Source organism: Meleagris gallopavo, chromosome 8, assembly GCF_000146605.3.
Source record: "Meleagris gallopavo isolate NT-WF06-2002-E0010 breed Aviagen turkey brand Nicholas breeding stock chromosome 8, Turkey_5.1, whole genome shotgun sequence".
In the NCBI taxonomy this organism is placed as follows: domain Eukaryota; kingdom Metazoa; phylum Chordata; class Aves; order Galliformes; family Phasianidae; genus Meleagris; species Meleagris gallopavo.
Window position 1 is genome coordinate 3,842,627 of NC_015018.2, and position 18,321 is coordinate 3,860,947.

An 18,321-nucleotide genomic window follows, 5' to 3' on the forward strand; every position below is an offset into this window, starting at 1 on the left:
TGTCTTATCTTATGGAATGTTTCCTGCTGAATGTCATGCCTTATCAGAGCTTGCATACAAACTTATTAGGATAGCTTCATCCTTTGCGATGCCCCATCAAAATCAATATGCATTCATACATCACCAAAAATAAAGACTCCACAGAAATATTTAGCATCTCCCTTAAGCTAACATGATGCTCTGCACCCTGCAAACTCAACAAACATCACTTCAGCATTAAGCAGCTGCAGGGATATGCAAAGACCTCGCATCCTCCCTAAACCTCCTGCTGGTACAACAAATGCTGCAGTTTAATCAAGCTTCTGCAGAGAGTGCAGACATGGCTGCGGGTATCAGCTCTGCTGCGCCCCAGCACTGATCTGTGCCAAACCTACCCCAAAACACAGCATGCACTGAGCTCTGGTGTGGATGCTGGATACTGTTTGAAGCTACAGCGAGTACAAAATGCTAGAAAAGACTGCCAGATCTTTTAAACCCAAAGTATGTATAAATAACAGCATGGATTTGAGCTAGGAAAGAGGAATTAATCAGAATGCTAGAATTCAGTTAAAGATTTTTTTTCTTATCTCAACGGTATTTTATCGACCTGTGTTTATCTATTTTTTTTTACACTTCAATTTTTTGGTGCCACTTAAAGACTGATAAAAGGCTCCAACACAAAAACACATAAAGGCACGCAGTGTAGTATATGTTGCATCTGACAGAAATGACTCCTTGCTTTGGAAGCACTGGGCATATGGTAATATTACCGAAAGTAAGTCTCTTAAGAAAATATATCTAAGTGAATTATATTATGTAATGAATTAGGCTCGTACTTAAAAACATGTGCACAACATTGAAGAAAAAAAATAAAGGGGGAAAAGGAAACTAGAACGTCCAAGAAAGACATTAGCAAACAATACCCTTAGGCTTTTCAGAATGAAATGACTGAGAAAAATCAAGTCCACTGTCTGAGTCAGAAAAGCACTTTGGAAAGAGCTTGGGTTGCCCTGTCCGTGCTGGGCTCCAACAATCACACTACTTCTCCTGTTGCAAGTTCTAGAATGAGAGGAGGAAGGAAGGCCTGAGAGGAGGCCATGGAACACTGTGGACACAAGATCAGAGTTTTGTATCTTCCCTGGGGTTTCTGCTTACAGACTTTGAGGATATACACTTTTGAGCACCCAAACTGAGAATCCTTGAAAGGATCTGATTTTATAAGGTGCTGGGACTGTGGCTTCTTAAGTGGCACCTCATATGCACCCCAAAACCTCTATTTATTGCTAAAGGCTGAAAACACTAATCTAGCATTTTCAATACAGCTTTTGATTTTACTACACATGACACATTCAACACAGCAAAACCTTCTTCCTCAGGCCAGCCCTATTCCTTGCTCTTCATCACTTCATCAGCACTGAGCATCTGGTGCAGCTGTAATCCAAGTGGTGCAGACGCATGCTATTGCCAGCCTTGAGTCCTCTCAGCCTTCCTACTCAGGCTTTGAGGGATCCCAACCTGCCTCTAATGTTTCAGCACCTTTTGCTTACCTTATCTTCTTTTTCCTGGGCTCTTAGCTCACTCAAACCACTGCAATCCCTTCTCTCCACATTCAAGCCATTTTCCCCCAGCGCTTAGTCTAGCTCCCAGCCACGCAGAACTTTCATTTCGCTTGACCTCCTCCTTGGCACTTCTTCCTGAGCCATTCCTTTGATCCATGTCTTCATTTCTAGGTATTTCAAGCCCATTTCTTTGATGACTAATTCCACTGTGCTTCTTTTTGCTTGAATCAACCTGTCTCCAACAACACTCCCATCCTCTTACACTCTCTCCTTCCCTAACGCAAAGCCAATCATCCGTGTGCACTGCCCTTCTAACCAAATTACTTCTGTCCATTTAGACTGAAAGCACTGTGCAAAGTGAGAAAAGTGCAGAAGTGCTCACATATGGCACATGCAAATAAAAATAATCACAAGCCCCTGCTTTTAGCTGGCCACTTAAAGGTAGCAGGGTGTTCTCAGGTACACACAGTACCACTATGTATCCTATGCAAAAAGCAGTTTGGCAAGCGCGTTGCATAAATTCATGGCACGGCTTTCAGCATCGCAAGCTCCATCGCACCCAGAGAAAACCACTCTGAGAGCAATGTGAGAAAACAAGTACTTCTGAGAGCCTTACAGTACTGTGGTGGCACATGCAGAAGAGCAGTATTTGAATTAAAATCACAAGGAAGGAGGTCAATAAACATGCCTTTACTAGCTTTAGACTGACTTCATCATTATTTCTGCACTTGCACTTGCAAGATGCAATGCAATGGCTAAGCTCCAGCAAGCTGTTAAAAGCTGGGCTCCACCAAAGGACACCCTTCTGATGGAGGTTACAGCCACCAGTTGGCAGCTCCTTCAACTCCAGCTTCAAAGCACTGTATAACTGGTTAAACAATTCCCAGTTTGCCTTTAAAATAGTTAGCAAATATTTCCAGTCGTCTTTGCCATCAGCAAATAAGTAGTGAGTGAGACACTCAGTGCAACAAATAAGTGAGCAGTGAAACACCTTGTATTTGGGTTTAGAGCTTGTATTTTTTGATGTTTTGGCTTCCTCTCAAGGGACCCTGAAGAGATCCAAGAGCTCTGTTGTGAGCATTGCATTTTCACAGGCAATATCAAAGCTCAGTGACAAAAACTAATTTTATGTCTTAGCTGTATTCCACTGAAACCCAAGTGTCACAGCAGTTTATGAGTATTCTTCCAAAGGTACAGAAGCTCCTCCGCTTCACAACAGAATTGGAGCAAAACACAGAAATTAATTCCTAGCTCGAAGAGTTGACCAAACCATATCAACCATTCTAACATTTTCTTCTTTTGAGACAGAAAACAGAGCAGAAGGTTTAAAATATATGTGGAAAGGGGAAAGTTTCAAGAGAAACGCAGGCTGCAGAAACAGCTGTGCAAGCTGCCAAAGCCCAGATAGCCAGGTGGAAAAGCCAGTAGTTAGGAGGTCTTGTGTGTGCAGGGAGAAAAGGGTTACGAGGCAAATCACTGAGGCTTGGCATCAAAGTCTGAGAGTCAGGAAAACAACGGCGATAAAGCTGAGAAATTACTGCTGGGAGCAGTACCAGCAAGCCACAGATGTGTGCTTTAGAAGCTCTGGCAAATACAGATGAAGGCTTGCTTCAATTAATTATAAACGCCGCAACATCTAGAGAGTTTGATGTGCTAACAAGACTGTTGTTTTACCAGGTAACACCAGGCCCTTGAGGTACTCCTCAACAGGGCACGACTGCTTTATCACCTGCTTTATCATTATTTGAATGAGAGCTCCTTCGCACCTGATCAAATCCTTCCAAGTAAGAAGTCCCCAAACACCACGAATTCTGCTGGAAAACACCGGTGCCAGAGGGAGAACTATTGTGCCAGGTGAAGGGATCCACCTCAGCCTTGTAACACTTTGTTTCCCTATAAACTCAGATCAGTTAGGGGGGATCACATTCTCCTTCCCAGTGCAGAAATTCCCATGGGGAGGAGATTGCTCTGTGGAATGTTAATAATGTTGTGTCTTGTGTGTGCCTCACAGGATAACTAATGTCCGATAGTAGGCTTCTTCCTGAGAAAATAAGGCATAAAATCCTTTTTCTGCTTTTTAGCAAGCACTTGTCCACTTTTTAGCAAGCACTTGTTCCTCTTCAGAACTAAGAGCTTCCTTAAAAACAACCAACCAACCCACAAAGATCCAACTCTTCCATTAATACTTTGATTTTAGTGTGATCCATACGTGGTTTCACTCCTAGGAGCATTTCAGTCCCTCTGTTCTCCAGGAAGGAGAGGAGCTATGGACACAGGACTTGCGGCTTTTCGAGGTTCCCTACTCTTTGCAATGAAACAGAACTCTTAGCTCAAAGCCACTCAATTGTATTCATAGAAAGAACGTGTCAAAAGAGAAAAAACAAAGCTAAGGAAAGAAGCAGCTCTAATTAGTTTCCTCAGGGAATGAATGGGTCCGAAACCAGAACGTTTTAGCAGGAAAGAAGCTCAATATACATATATAGGCAAGAGAAAGTCACATATATACTACATTTACTCAAATTCCTATTAAATTTACTTCATGCATGCCAAGGCAGAACTGACAGGAGCAGGGTGAAGTGAAAAATAAAATTAGAGAGCCAGCCCAATTAGCATGTCAAAGTCACCGGAGCGTTTCTCGAGTGCCCTGTGCCAGCCCAATGTCAGGCAGCACTGCCAGCACTTCAGAGCAGCCCACTTTCTGACCTCTCAACCTTTATGACTCTGACTTTTTTATTTTTCCTGCAGATTCTGCACAACAACAACTTGTTAAATCCAGAATCCTTGCTAGGATAACTGCCAGCTTCTGGTGGCTTGTACAGTATTGAGCAAGAGGCTTCAGGATTGGGTACATGACTCACACTACCCTTTATTTTTAACAATACCTGGGAATTTATCAAACACCTGTGATTAACCCAGAATAACAGCATATTTGTAACAAAGAGACATGCATAATCATTGGTTTTCCATTGTATTTTCATTTCCTCACCAAAAACTAATACAGATTTATTTTCCTCACAGTCCAGGGGAATCGATGAATCACCTAGATAATTTTGGAATGGGTAAGATCTCACCCTCAGGAGACACATCTGGGCAAACTTTTACATTCACGTTTTGCGATCACATACCTTTAGTCAAGCTGAGAGGACAGGTTTAAACAGCACTGTTTGTAGATTAGGAGTCCTTTTATAGCTTTGAACAGAACGAAACGACAGCAGTTTTAAAAGGGTTCTGAGCTAGACCATGCATCTGTGCCTGTATTTCAGTCTTACAAGGTTTAACTAGGAGGATGCAGCTAAACAGAGTTGGCAACAGCTATACCTCTAAATCGTAGTTTTCAGCTGCCATCATGGAAAACTGAACATTTAAGGTGCATTAAAAGTAATTCAGACAAAACAGCTAACTTGCATTTATTTTGATATTAGGAACAGCATAAATTTTATCATCTCAATCAGAATCGAACAGTGAACACTGCTCCTTGCACCGTCCCTCGAGCTCTCCACTGCCATCAATATTACCATCATCTCCAGCTACTTCAAGGTTTAGTTCTTACAGCAAATCCCTAAGCACACCCAGGATACTGTATTTACAACATTGGAATGCAATCACAAAATCAAGATTTTTCAGGAAAACGTTGCTGAAAGACACATGAAAGCCGTTTGGTGCATCCAAGCCAGGTGTAGATACAGTCAATATTTAGTGTACATGGAACATATTGAAATCTAGGTATCAAGCAGTCAGAGTTTCATATTGATTGCTATGGTCATTCCAAACTGCCATTTCCCCATAGAAAGGAGATAAAAAGGAAATAAAGGTTGCTGAAAAAACTAAGGTTGTTAAAAAACTAAACACGAGAAGTTTCTATGCAACAACTCTACGTATCAGAGACAGATCTGAACCCAATTCATGTAGTACTCTGTTTAAATGGCCTTCACGTACAATTACATTAAAATCAATCTCAGCATACAGAGAAGCCTGAATCTTTCATAAGGCATCTTTTGCAACCTAATGTCTTAGTTTCAGCTAGGACAGAACTGTTTTTTTCAGAGTGCCTGATACGATGCTGTGTTTTGGTTCTAGGAGAAGAACAATGCTGGTAACACAACATGTTTGTAGGTGCTGCTAAGCAGTGCTGTACAGAGCCAAGGCCATGCACAGCAAAGGGCCCAGGGTGCTGGGAGGGAACAGAATGAGGATGGCTGACTTAAAGCATCCGGAGGGATATTCCATACCATACGACATGTTGCAGAGTGAGTTTGGCAGGGGAGCTCATCATCTTTCTTTTCCGCTGCTCGGAGGCTAGCTAGGCATTAGTCATCAGCTGGTGAGCAATTGCTTGTGCATCACTTGTTATACATATATACAGTCACAACTATTTTCCTTATCCTTTTCTCTATCTTAGTAAATAGTTTTATGTCAACCAATGGGCTCTACCTTTTTTTTCCCCTCAATTCTCTCTCCTATCCCTGTGGGAAGAGGGAGGTGAGAAAACAACTGTGTGGTGCTGAGCAACCTGCCAGGCTAAACCACGACATCTAATTTAAAACAAGTCCTCCTCTTTGTACCTCATCAGTACAAGTGCCTCTCTCCTGGAGATGCCCAGTAATAACAGCTTCTACAATTATCTGTTTTCCCTGCTATCAATTTTACTTAAAGCTAAGCAGAAGCCCTTGCACCAAGGGGGAAAACATTTACTTAGTGAGTTTTACCAGATGAGCCATTAGTCAGCATCTCTGATGTGCTCAGCAAACTCTGTAGAAGAGCCAGTACAGGAGCAGGCCTGCATCCTGCAGCCCACTCAGGTTGTGCTTTGGAAAGAGAAATACTTAGTCTTTGGTCCTATGCAGAGCAGCAGCATCCCAACCTTGAATGGAGGAACATCCCTGCAACTGAAACTCTCTTGAAAAGTAGTTGGAATTCTATGAGATCAGTCAAAACACTACCAACATTGGTAGCAGCAAGGTGTTAGCCACAACAACAAACTGCACCAAGTTCTGACAACAACTGCTTTTTTGGAGTCTCTGTGCTCTTCATACCTGAAAACACAAGCAAAGTCTCCACTGAAAGCAAACCCAAGTGCCTGACCACGTGCAAATCTCAGGCTAGGTGTGCTCAGAGATCGCCAGTATCACCCCTCTCCAAGAAGTTGTTCAATTTATTTCCTGTACAAGCTGTTAAGCATCACACACTGCTGCAATGGTGACACTGTAACTAGAACAAGATGAGAGAGTTTGAAATCTGAATTTCTACATTTTGTCCTTCTCAGAGAAGGTTTCTGCCAGGACCCTCTGTTGAGTACAGAAATGACTTGCAGCTCAGAAACTCAAAATATCCAACTAATTTTACTTACTTCCCAATACTGTACATCAAAAGCCAGACCTTGGTTTGGAGGAAATGCCAAGCAGGGTATCCCAGGTGTGTGCCGGGGATGCAGGGCTGCACAGGATCAGCCTTGTGCCACCACCTCTGTGCTGCCCACCCAAGCTCCAGAAGCCTTGCCCTTTCAGCAAACCACCATGTTTCACTGAAGGCTTCCTCCACAGCAAGCTAGAGGATGCATCATTCACCTGTGCCTAAAGGCTCTGCTCCACCAACCTCATTTTGTCCATCACCAATTTCAGTCACCATCAAAACCTAAGGAGTAGTGAGACGAGCCCGAGAAGAAGCCTTGACACCAGCCAACCTAATGGCTAAGCTTCAGAAAACCTCATTTTCCTCCAGCTGGATGACTTCGACTTCTGTGTTTACTCTGAGAACATCTGAAAAGGGTAAAAAACGGCTGGAACATTTGGAATGCTACATTACCCACGTCAGCTGTGGTGTGGAGGGGCCCAAATCTTCTACAAGGTCACGTAAGGGGAACTGAAGCACAAAGGGAGCTTTAAGGCTCAGGGCTTCATCCTGGGCAGCCTGGTGCTCCATTCACCAGTCACAGGTTTACACTGCATAAACCAGGGAGGATAACAGGGGTTTGATGACAGTTCTGAATGTATAATCCATCTCCCTCAAGGTATGTATATATGTATACACACACACACATTTAAAATACATCCAAGTATGTTATTTTGCTGGCTCTTTAAAAAATATCCACAAAACGTCAGCAAAACTCCAAACATAAGCAGCTTTCAAAGTATTATTTACAGTATTATTGTATTAAATATTTTTTCCAAGTCTAAACTGACAACAGCAACGCTAGCAAAATGAAGTGTTTAGTTGCTAGAAAATGCTGCAAAAACAACTTCGGGAAAATATTAGTCCTCTGCACTGAATTTTGGGAAATCATAAAGCTTTGTTGCTCTGGCATTACTCATGAAACACCTAAAAATGTTGCTCCTCAAGATGGTTGAAGGGCAATATCATCATCATACTGCAGCCCTCTGCTTAGCCAGCCTGAGCATCCAGGTGCAGCTGGTGAGAAATCAGTATGCTCCTCAGCACATTTTGTACTGCTTGGGCATCATGGCCAGTCATGGTCCTCTGCTGTTCACAGTTTGCTTCTGATTCGTGCTCCACCAGCTCCCTGAGTTGTAATGCATCTAAAGGGACTATTTGCACGCGGACGTTCACATCCACTGTGCTGGAATAATACCCATCACTTCACATGGCTGCTTTATCTGCCTTCTACTGCAGTTGTCTTAGCATTCCTCTGAGAGAGGAGGCAAAAATCTGACAACAATTCACTGCGTTTCCCAAAAAAGGCAAATGGTAAGCCCTGATAATAGTGAGCTGCAATGCAACAGCAAATAGCAACCAGTATTACAGCAGAAACCTTCAGCTTAGACTAACAATTGGTGGCTCACCTCCTAATACCAAGGTATAATGCATGCTTCTGAGAACAACATACTGATTTCTCCAGCTGAAAGGAATATAACATGGAGTACAAGCAGGGGTGCAAGAGGCGTATTCAACGATTACTTCGTTAATGCAAACAAGAACAGCCTACACCAATTCCACTGGGTACAAAATGAAATGAGCAGTCTTACAACACTCCTTGCTGCTTCTGAAATGTAACAACGTGATAGATGTTCCTAATTTTACCTTCTTTGGTTAAAAGACTGCTTTAATTTCCTGTTTGTTTCTTTTGGGGTTTGGTATTACTGCTCTGTAAATTTGGATTTCACTGTGTTATGCAGAGAGCTACAAAGGAGGGAAATATGCAACACAGCTGAGATTGGTACCCTCGTTACTTCCTCTTCTCAAAAATTCCCTTGCTTCCAGAGTCCCACAGAAAGGCACTGAGCTGGAACCAGCCCTCTTCCAGCTTTGGGCAGCACCCACCAGCACAAGGCAAAACAGGTGATGGAAATAAGGTAATAAAAATGAGAACTGCACAAGTTAGACAAATCCAAGCAACTTAACAAACTTGGTTTAGAGCAAAAGGTCATGTTTGAACTGCCATTTCCCATTCTCATCAGAGCTTCAACCACTCCTTAGTTGAAATTGTCCGTCTTGAAACACTGGTTGAGTTTTCACAACAAATGCAAAACTTTTGCACCATTTTGTACACATGATGTTGTAGCTGATAGTTTAGGAGCTTCCTCCATTCATTCACTAACTTGAAAGAAGTCCCTATCTTGCTCCTTCCAAGACCTATGGTGCACAGCTAACCAACGCTGCTTCCATTGACATCATAAAAGTTATCACACCAAAACATCCATCCTCTCCTCATGACAATAAGGATCATTTGTAACTTGTGTGCGATAAGTACTTAAATGAGTTTTTTTCAGCCTCACATTAAGTAATTGTGCTTCATTGAAAAAGTGATCTACACGAAGCAACACTGAGGAAAAAGGGTATGAGGAAGGGCTAAAACTTCAGTGGTATCATCTTCTTGTCATACTGAAAACATATTTTGCTTCCTTCCTTGGTTCCACTGGACTTCAATGCACGAGGCACAATTTTCATGGCTACATAAAAGGCAACAAAATATACAAAGGCCCACATTTTACAAACGTTGGCCCAGTATCCTGTGTGCAATGGGGAAGAAACATACATGTTTCTTCTGTCTTTCCCCTTCCTATTTCTCAGTGTAAAGGCAGTGACCTCCACCTTCCTCCTCACCACCCAAGGCAGAGGACAGCCTCATTATAGGAAGCAGTGCCTTTCTGTCTCCTCCAAGCCTTACATAAGTGATCAACCTGCTACTGGGGCTTTTTCATTCTTTTGTACATTTCTTGAGCAGAAGCTAAGTCCTGCCATTACCTTCAAGTTCCTTTCCCTGTCTCGAGCAAAGCTGAGCATATTTAGGGACTCTCTGCAATGCCCTCAGCATCTCAAAGATCTTATTTGCTGCATCTAAGGCTAAAAGATAGAACTTCAACCTGACAGTGGGACAGATTGTGACCCTGGACAATGTGGGCAGGCTAAGTCCATTAGAGGCTCTAATGAAGACCTGAGAAACAATTCTGATTCCTAAATACACTCTGCCCTTTTAAGGGAGAAAGAGGAAGAAAGAGAATCTCAAAAATACATTATTTAGTTTAATGCATTATTGCTAAATAAATTCCCTGCCTTAATTTGCTCTAAAAGTAGACACAACACATTAGAAACCACGTTTAAACTTTCCTTCCATCCCCACTGTTCCCAAACCACGGTCTGACAGGCGACGCTGGAGCCAAATCAGGTTTCCTATGCCTGGAGGCAGCCACCCCACAGCCGTTTTTTGTTCACAGTGCTGAGGCCAACATCTGTTTCTGCCTGAAAAATGCATTGAGTTGCAAGCTGTTGTCACCAGCTGGCACAGGAGCAGCACATCCTGACCCCGAGTCTGGCACCATCCCTGCAGACCCAAGGTCAGTGATTGCTCTGGCACTGGGAGCACAGGGCACCGAGTCAGCAGATGCCCAAGCTGCAGCCCAACACCTTTGTGGAGGGGAAGCTTCCAGGGATACAGAAGTGTTGATTTTTGGAGGTGGAATCGCTGAAGGTAGACAACTACCTGCATGCAGCAGAGCTGATGGTGACAAGGAAAGGCAGCAAGTTAGCTGGGTGAAAGTTAATGGTGATGTCAGGACACAGATCGACCGTCAATGAACTGGGGTAGAAAAACCAATCGTTTGCCTGCTGACTGCAATAATAACAGATTAACGGATAACGAACATGAAATGTGCAGAATTAACTGAGTGGTAAGTAATTAGAAAGGGGATACCTAGGCAACAGACTGGAATTAATTAATCAGTCACTCTGACTGAAAATCAATGAACAGTTAAATCAAGTAAAATTTAAGTAAAAAAATGAAATGATAGAGCGAGTCAATTGCACCGGGTCGATGCAGACTTGGGGAAGGGGGAGGCAGAAGTTAAGTTGCCCATTGGAAACCAGTAGTGCTAACACGAGGAAAGAGTGCTGGACCTACGATGGGCCACAGACATTTAATTTCACATACAGTTTTTGCAGAACTGAAATCTCTACCTGAACAACTCACGTCCCATGGCATCAAACACAAAGCCACTGCTGCACCTCAGAGCACTTCACTTCCAGGGACTGCCTGCCCCAGCTGCTCCCCAGCAATGAGACTGCAGCGCACTCCCATTGCACTGATGGGGAAGGGAGGCACTTTGCTTTCCTTTGCAAGTACATGGATCGAAAGATCTCCTCCTGTACAACAGCATAACGACCTTGACAGCATTGCTGGGAGGAGACACAGCCAGCAACCAACTGTTCACATCATGTCGTGTCACCGCACCATCAAATGTCTCCAAAATTGCAAGCAACTTTTTGTAAGGATATGGGTTTTTAGTTAAATTTCATTGAAATGCACAAAAAATAGCCCCTCTTCTGCCCATCTTTCTTGAATATTTCTGATTTATTTTTTTCTTCTTAGTGGAAGACTGTCTACAGAACACTAATTCTCCTTCATAAACCCAAAAAGCCATTCCACAATTATTAAAATGGCAATCAATTCCTCGCAAAAATGAAATTGGAAGTAAACACTGTAAATCTTCATGTATGTTTTATATATTTTTTCATAATTCGCAACAAATTTTGTACGCTTATTCAGAGAAGTTATTTGTATTGCCATGAGGATCAAAACCAATTTCCTAATCTATCAAGAGGAATAAAAGAGCACATTAATTGAATATACTCAGCCACTCTTGAAGTAACCTCCAATGAAATACATTTTCTTTTTGTAGTCTGAATCAAAGAAGAGTGCCTACTCTTCCATATGCAAATGTACTTCTTCTCCCCAGGAACAGAATTTACTGGCAGCAAAAGCATGGAAAGCACTACATTTTTACTGAGGCAGGTAATTTTGCCCATTGAGTTCACCACTTTCTTCCAGTCTGGCAGCTTCTGTAGGGTTTTCAGTAGGTGACAATCAGTTCTGACCGAGCACGTAAGCCTTATAGCATCAAATCAAACAGCACCTACCGCAGCTCTTGCTGCCTTCTGTATCTCTGTGGATTTTGTCTGTTGATAGAAAATATTATCCTTTTACCTAGATATCTCTCATTAACTATACAAAGGGAACCACAGCTTTATCAGCCTGCACACATACAAATTGCAGCTCCACTCCCACCCTGCAAACAATTGCTCTGGATTACAACGCGTTCTGGAAGAGAATTACATTGGTGTAAGCAAGATAAAGAACCTAAAATTCATTAAAGTGATGACGGGTAAACTTTTAGTCTGAACGTGCACCGAAACAGGAGAAATGGAAAACTATTACTTTAAATAGCAAAAATGACTTTTGTCAGTGGAAAGAGAACAACATAAATACTTCACAAAGTGATAAAAAGAGTTCAAACCATCTCACTTTGAACTTTGCTACAAAGCTGCTCTACAGAAAACGTTACCAGATCTTTCCACTGCCTACAACTTATTCCTGACTTTTATCCAAAGGGTAATGAAACATGAAACTAAAATCTCATTAATAATTCAGAACATGGTAAAAGTTCAGATTACCAACAGAGAATACAAAGAATTAACCCCATACCAGAGCACCTTCATCTAGCCCTCACACAGTGACTAGCTGTATTAGTATTTGACTGATGAGATCTACTGCGTGCTTTAAAGCGTTTTTGGAGTTATCTCAACATGAGTCCTGAAAAGAAAAACAGAACAACACTGGAAAATACTATTTAGGTCACTTTTTTGGCTCAAGACGTAGCACTGCTAATGGACAGCTGACTATTTCCTTACCAGGCAGGGACGGCACATTGATCCAGAGATTACTTCATGAGTTTTTTGAACTCCAAAGCAAAGTGAATTATATCTTTCGTGGAAAATTACAACTTGGATTTAAGGGTGTACAAGCGTGGAACTGACTTTATTTCAACAGAGATTGTTCGTCCTGATAAACGACAATAAACTTGATAAACCCCACTCCTATACCGTCAGGGAAAACCTTCACCCTCCAGTAAAAGATCACCCACAAAAGTGCATGCTGGTAACACCAGGCTCATTATTCACATTTCCCAGTCCTGTACAGCAAACTGGAACCAGAAGGGATGGGAACAGGAGAGTGCATCTGTTCCACCGATGCCCCGATTTAGGACACCAGCATTTTCCTCTTCAGTAGAATCATGTTTTCCCAGCAATGAGCTATTTTTGCACTTGTCTTCCCTCTGAGTTACAAACGTAGTCAGTTATTTTCGTTTTATATTATTTCTGAGATACTTTGAAGTCTTATTTTTCAGCACGAGCTGTAACACCGATTGGAGGAGGGGTATCTGAAGGACCCGGGTCTCCAGCGAAAGATTCCTTCGTGTCTTTTTCCCAGGACTTTCTAACGAAGAACCAAGGACAGCCCAAATGGTCGTTCCCCAGAAGCCTGCAGCTGACCAGGGAGCTGACTTCCAGGCTTAGTCATCCATGTCAGTGCCTTCCCAGCCCACACCTTGCTCCCCACAGGGACTGTCCCCCTTTTTGGGGGTTGCCCAGATGCAGTGAGATGTGCTGAAATTGGTTGACCTCCTAGCACCACAGCTGCCCACTTGCACTCTAATGTGGAAAATGCAAGTCAGATAGCTGAAGCAGTCTGTCCACATTACAGCCCCCTAAGCATATGGAGTCCAGAGGGCAGCTAACATTTCATTTCTAATGCTGGACATCTGCTATCAAAGCTGCTGATGAAGAATCAAATGACAGGAGCAGGGCATCAAAGTGTTCTTTAGTGCGCAGAGCAGGAGGCTTTAGGGAGATCCTAACCCAACCCTGTGTGCTCTAACCCATCAGCTCCCATCTGGTGTGTAAGCCTGAGGATGATGAGCACTCACGCACTGGAAAGATGGCTCTTCTCGTTTTCGGCACAGCTCTGAGATCTAGCTGCAAGTAATCTGATGTAAAACTCATATTCAGAAAGCAACTGACCTCATCTTTCTGCCACACCAACAAGCTAGGTTCAAACATCTGTAACGTTTCCACCTGACAGACAGCAATAATGGAATGCCTCAAGCTCCCACTTGATAGCAGGAGTAACACCTGTAAATCCCACCTAGTGTTCCTGGGGTACATTTACAACAGGACCAGGCTTTGCCCTCACTTTCCCAAACCCTCCAAACCAAGGACAGTGCACCACAGGACAGAATTGTGCCAGTCTACAAGCTCTGTTGTCTTTCAGATGCGGGATGCACCAGCAGTTCCTCTTAAGGCTAAAGTTTCAAACTGTCAGGGGTCTCTCGACCATGTTCTGAGATAAGTTTCATTCCTGCCCCATTACAGGATCCAAAGCCATATACCCCAATCTTGTGTATGACACTCAAGTACAGTTATGTGCTCTCATTTCCATAATCCTGAAAGACCGCAAATGAAAGGTCAAAGTGCCCAGCAGTGCCCAACTCCCTGAATGCTTTGAGGATTAGGAACACATTTTTAAAGTCATTTTAGGGTCAGTATGATCTATTTGAATCAGCCATCCTCAGAAACACAAAGCCAAGATCAACATCCCCTTCGCTTACCCTGATAACCCATTACTGAATCAAAGCACTCCTACAGCAACCAGCCAGCCCATTTCCATTCACAGGTTGCATGGGAGGAGGATTTAGCCATTACCAAGCAATCTGTTTCAGTGGACAATAAACTCACTGTTAAGAGGAAAACGTGTTTTATTGACAGTTGCTTACTTCAATTTCCAGCTTTTGTAATCCCAAGGAAAAGGCTACCCAGTAATGGTTTGCAGTGGGCTCAGCAGGTTTTCCAAGCGGAAGATTCTCACTTTGACGTAACAGGACTGCAGCTGCAGGGAGACAAAGATGTGCCCAAGGGTCCCTCTGGTACCAAATGAGTTCCTCAGGGAGTGCTGATGCTGTGCATCATTCCATCTTTCCTCCAGCACTCCTGCTTTCCATGCTGGCAAGCAGGAGAAGGCTCTGATGAGTGAAGGCTGGTATGGAAAGCTCAGGAGGTGGCTTTGTTGGATGGATGGCACACAAATTCGGTCAACAGGGAGCCCTGCAGTCACCTGTCGCCCCCTCATCCCTGTTTCTGGGAGACAGGATCAGATCCCTACAGAGTCAGAAATTTCACTTTGGAAAGCCTCACTAAAATTTTCCTATTAAGAATGACAGAAATATATTAAAAATGTAAATAAAACTTCTATCAAAGGCTGTTTTGTTGCATTCTGCTCAGTATGGAAATAAGGCCATTTCAATTTTACCACATCAGTAACTCCATTCCTAATGCCTTTCTGCTTTCCTCCAGCAGCTTAGTCTTGTGGTTATCTATTAAGATATCCAATGCCTAGTATTTCATGGATTAAGGACAAAATGGATTTCTGTTATCAAAAAGACACTTTCGATTACTATTATTACAACCGTGAGATACTGCAAATACCACACCAATAGTGGCAAATAAGAAGTTAGCTCACATATAACCTCAGGACCTTAATTGAATGTTTAATGTACAGACACAAAAATGAAAGCTACACAAAAGGGCACAGGCAAGTTCATTTCCCAAGGAAAATAAACTCCCTGGCAACAAAAACACCTGTCAGCAGGGTTATGCTTTGAGATGTCATTGCAGCCCACGGAAGGGAGGCATCTTCCCTTTCTAACGTTTGCTTGTTCTCTGAGCACAAAGCTGAGATCTCTGACTGTCGCCATTACTGGAGGCTCTCATTCAGTTTGTAGACAAGACTCCAGGCACGATGTGCAGCACAGAGTGGGGAGGCAGCACCCACAGCCAGGTCCAGAGCCATTCCCTAGGCGGCCAGAGGGTCTCCAAGGCCATGCTTTCCATCTTCTGGATTTTACTAATTCATCCCCCCCGCATGACTTGCCCAGGAGGCAACAATCTGCAAGCCAGCCTTGTTTCGAATGCCAGTAGGTGTCACTGTGGGCAATGCTATAAGGGAAGCCAGTGGAAAAGAGTTTAAATCGAAGGGAAAACACCCATCAAATTAATTAATATTCAGCGTAATTGCTAATTATATTTTTCTGCTTTTACAGATAAAGTGCAGACAATGCACCTTCTAAAGATAAAAGGACTTTAAATAGAAGAAATCTGCTTTTTTCTGCTTCATATCATTTAGGGGTACGGACTGGAAATCATGCAACATTTGCAAATAAGGTTGGATTTTGTTTCTTTGGTTCCAGAAAACAAAACAAAAATGAGATAAATCAGGCAAGCTTACTGCCACCAACATGAGCCTACGTACACATGTAACCAGCAATATGCGAGTTAAAATAAGGCATTTTTTGAAACCCCTATTGGATTAAGCTTAGAGAAGATGATCTCACCGGACAGAAATAGCCATGAGCTCTCCCTGCAGGCTTCCCATTACAGCAAGCTGAAGCCCCTAGTCTCATTCTCCCCTGCACAAAGCAAATACCTCATCGATGCAGATATAAGGCTTAGGGGGCAGGTGTCCAGGCTGTCAGAACAGCTCCAGCAGGTGCTGCTATCAGCCCCAGAAGTGCTCTTTGCAAACCAGACTGCTGGGCCTGAGCTCACACAGCAGGCATTGAGACTGTGACATCTGCGTGTGGCTTTTTTCTTGGGTAATTCATTGAGAGAAAGCAACGCTGTACCACGTTATGTACAACTCAGCAACAAAAGTATTAATTAACTTCACTTTTATTAGCTGCATGAATCTGTACTCTGCCCATCATGCTGGAGTAAGATGGTGCCAAACTTTCAAACTTACTTCAAGACAGTAAATAGGTGGATGTTTGTTCGTACCTTCCAACCTCTTCACACAGATAAACCCACAACAGGTTTCGATATCCAGGCATGCTACAATGCCTCTTACAAACTGCTGTGAGGTAGCAGGTGTTGGAACGTGGCTGCATCACACAGGAGACATCTGCTTGGATCTTAGGAGGTTTGCTGCGACCACTCATTTAAATCAACCTTGCATGCTTAAAAAAGAATCTGTAAATCTGCTTGTGGAAATGACACGTTACAGATTTCCTTAAGTCCTTTTTTTCACATCTGTGAAACCCTGGAAATCATCGAAGATTAGAAACAAAAGCACAGGTTATTCTGTTACTGCTTGTTGTTTTTCTTCTTTTCTTTTATGGCTGTGATGGACAGGATGAAAAATCCACTTACAGATAGTACAGAAATACATTCCAGATAGATTAGAGTTGGTTTTAATCCAAGCTGTCAGAGCAACCAGGTATGCCCATCATCAAATGTGGCAGCTTTGTAAATGAGTAACTTATCAGGGAGTTTTCACGAAGAGAATTTAATCTCCACTCAACCCATTGTTACAAAAGAATAATAATAATAATAATAAAAAAAATTCTGAAGCTTGAAGCAGTGTTTCAGTTACTTCTGCTCCCTAAGAAACTGTTCCATGACACTGTCACTGCCACGTGCCCTGATACCAACCACATCACAGCAGAAGTGGATTTTCTATGCAGTGAGCTAGGTGAGAGGTTTTGTTCTAACGAGGGGGATGCTTAATGCAGGGGGACAGCATAATAATCAGGGAAGGATGATGCTCCTCCAGAGGAAGCTAACAAACAGGCAAGGCAAAAACTTCTTTGGAAGATGCATGAAGTTTGCAACAAGAACACTGCACTTCAAGATTCAGACTGAAAACAGGAGTCTCAAGTTCTCAAGTTATTGCCTTTCCTACAACATGATTTCACAACTGCACCATCTCTGTTGATTTCTGCAGGCATTCAAAGAATAAGTCATAATTAGAGATTGTTAAGGCTGTGCTCTGAGAGCCCCTGCCAGAACTGCACCTCAGGAGGGGTAACAGCACAACATCACCTCAGATTATTATTTCCATGGATGTCAAGAAACACCTGGATGACTCCATGACTGCGCCTACCTGGAAAAAGTGGTTTCCCTACAACACCAGTGCCACTTTATAGCACGATCCCACAGCTCCCTGCAGACCTCTCCACTTGCACTATGAAGACCAACAGTAGCTTTCCCATCCTCACTGCAGGATGCTGCTGAGTAGGCAGGAGAACTAATGCTTTATGCTGATGGGCAGCCTGTAGCTTCTCTAGGTGGGGAGGCACATCCCTGCACTTCAGCTATTTACTCTTTTTGATCCATTTAAACACTCAGCTCCCTGCTCCATGCTGAAACTGTGCTGTATTAAGAGGTTTCGTTAGCTGTTTAGAACCTCGAACTCCCACCCATCCAAATGTCTTCTGGGATTCTTGCATGGATTTACCATCTCTGTACACATATGTGTATCTATGTGCTTTGCTGGGCCATATAAGTTGCAATTCTCCAGGCATGGTGCCTCAAAAACTTTGACAAAACTTTAGTGCATTTTGCAGTGGAAAAAAAAAAAAACAGATTTGTGTTTGTGGCAGAAGTAGTCAGCCAAAATAAAAGGACAGGAGTACTTCTGAGAACCAATAAATAATTGATAGTA

General features: G+C 42.8%; 1 protein-coding gene across 1 annotated transcript in view; it reads right to left on the reverse strand.

Annotated features, from left to right (window-relative positions):
- The window catches only part of PRKG1 (protein kinase cGMP-dependent 1), a 346,287-nt gene that overhangs the window by 115,966 nt on the left and 212,000 nt on the right, over nucleotides 1–18,321 (reverse strand).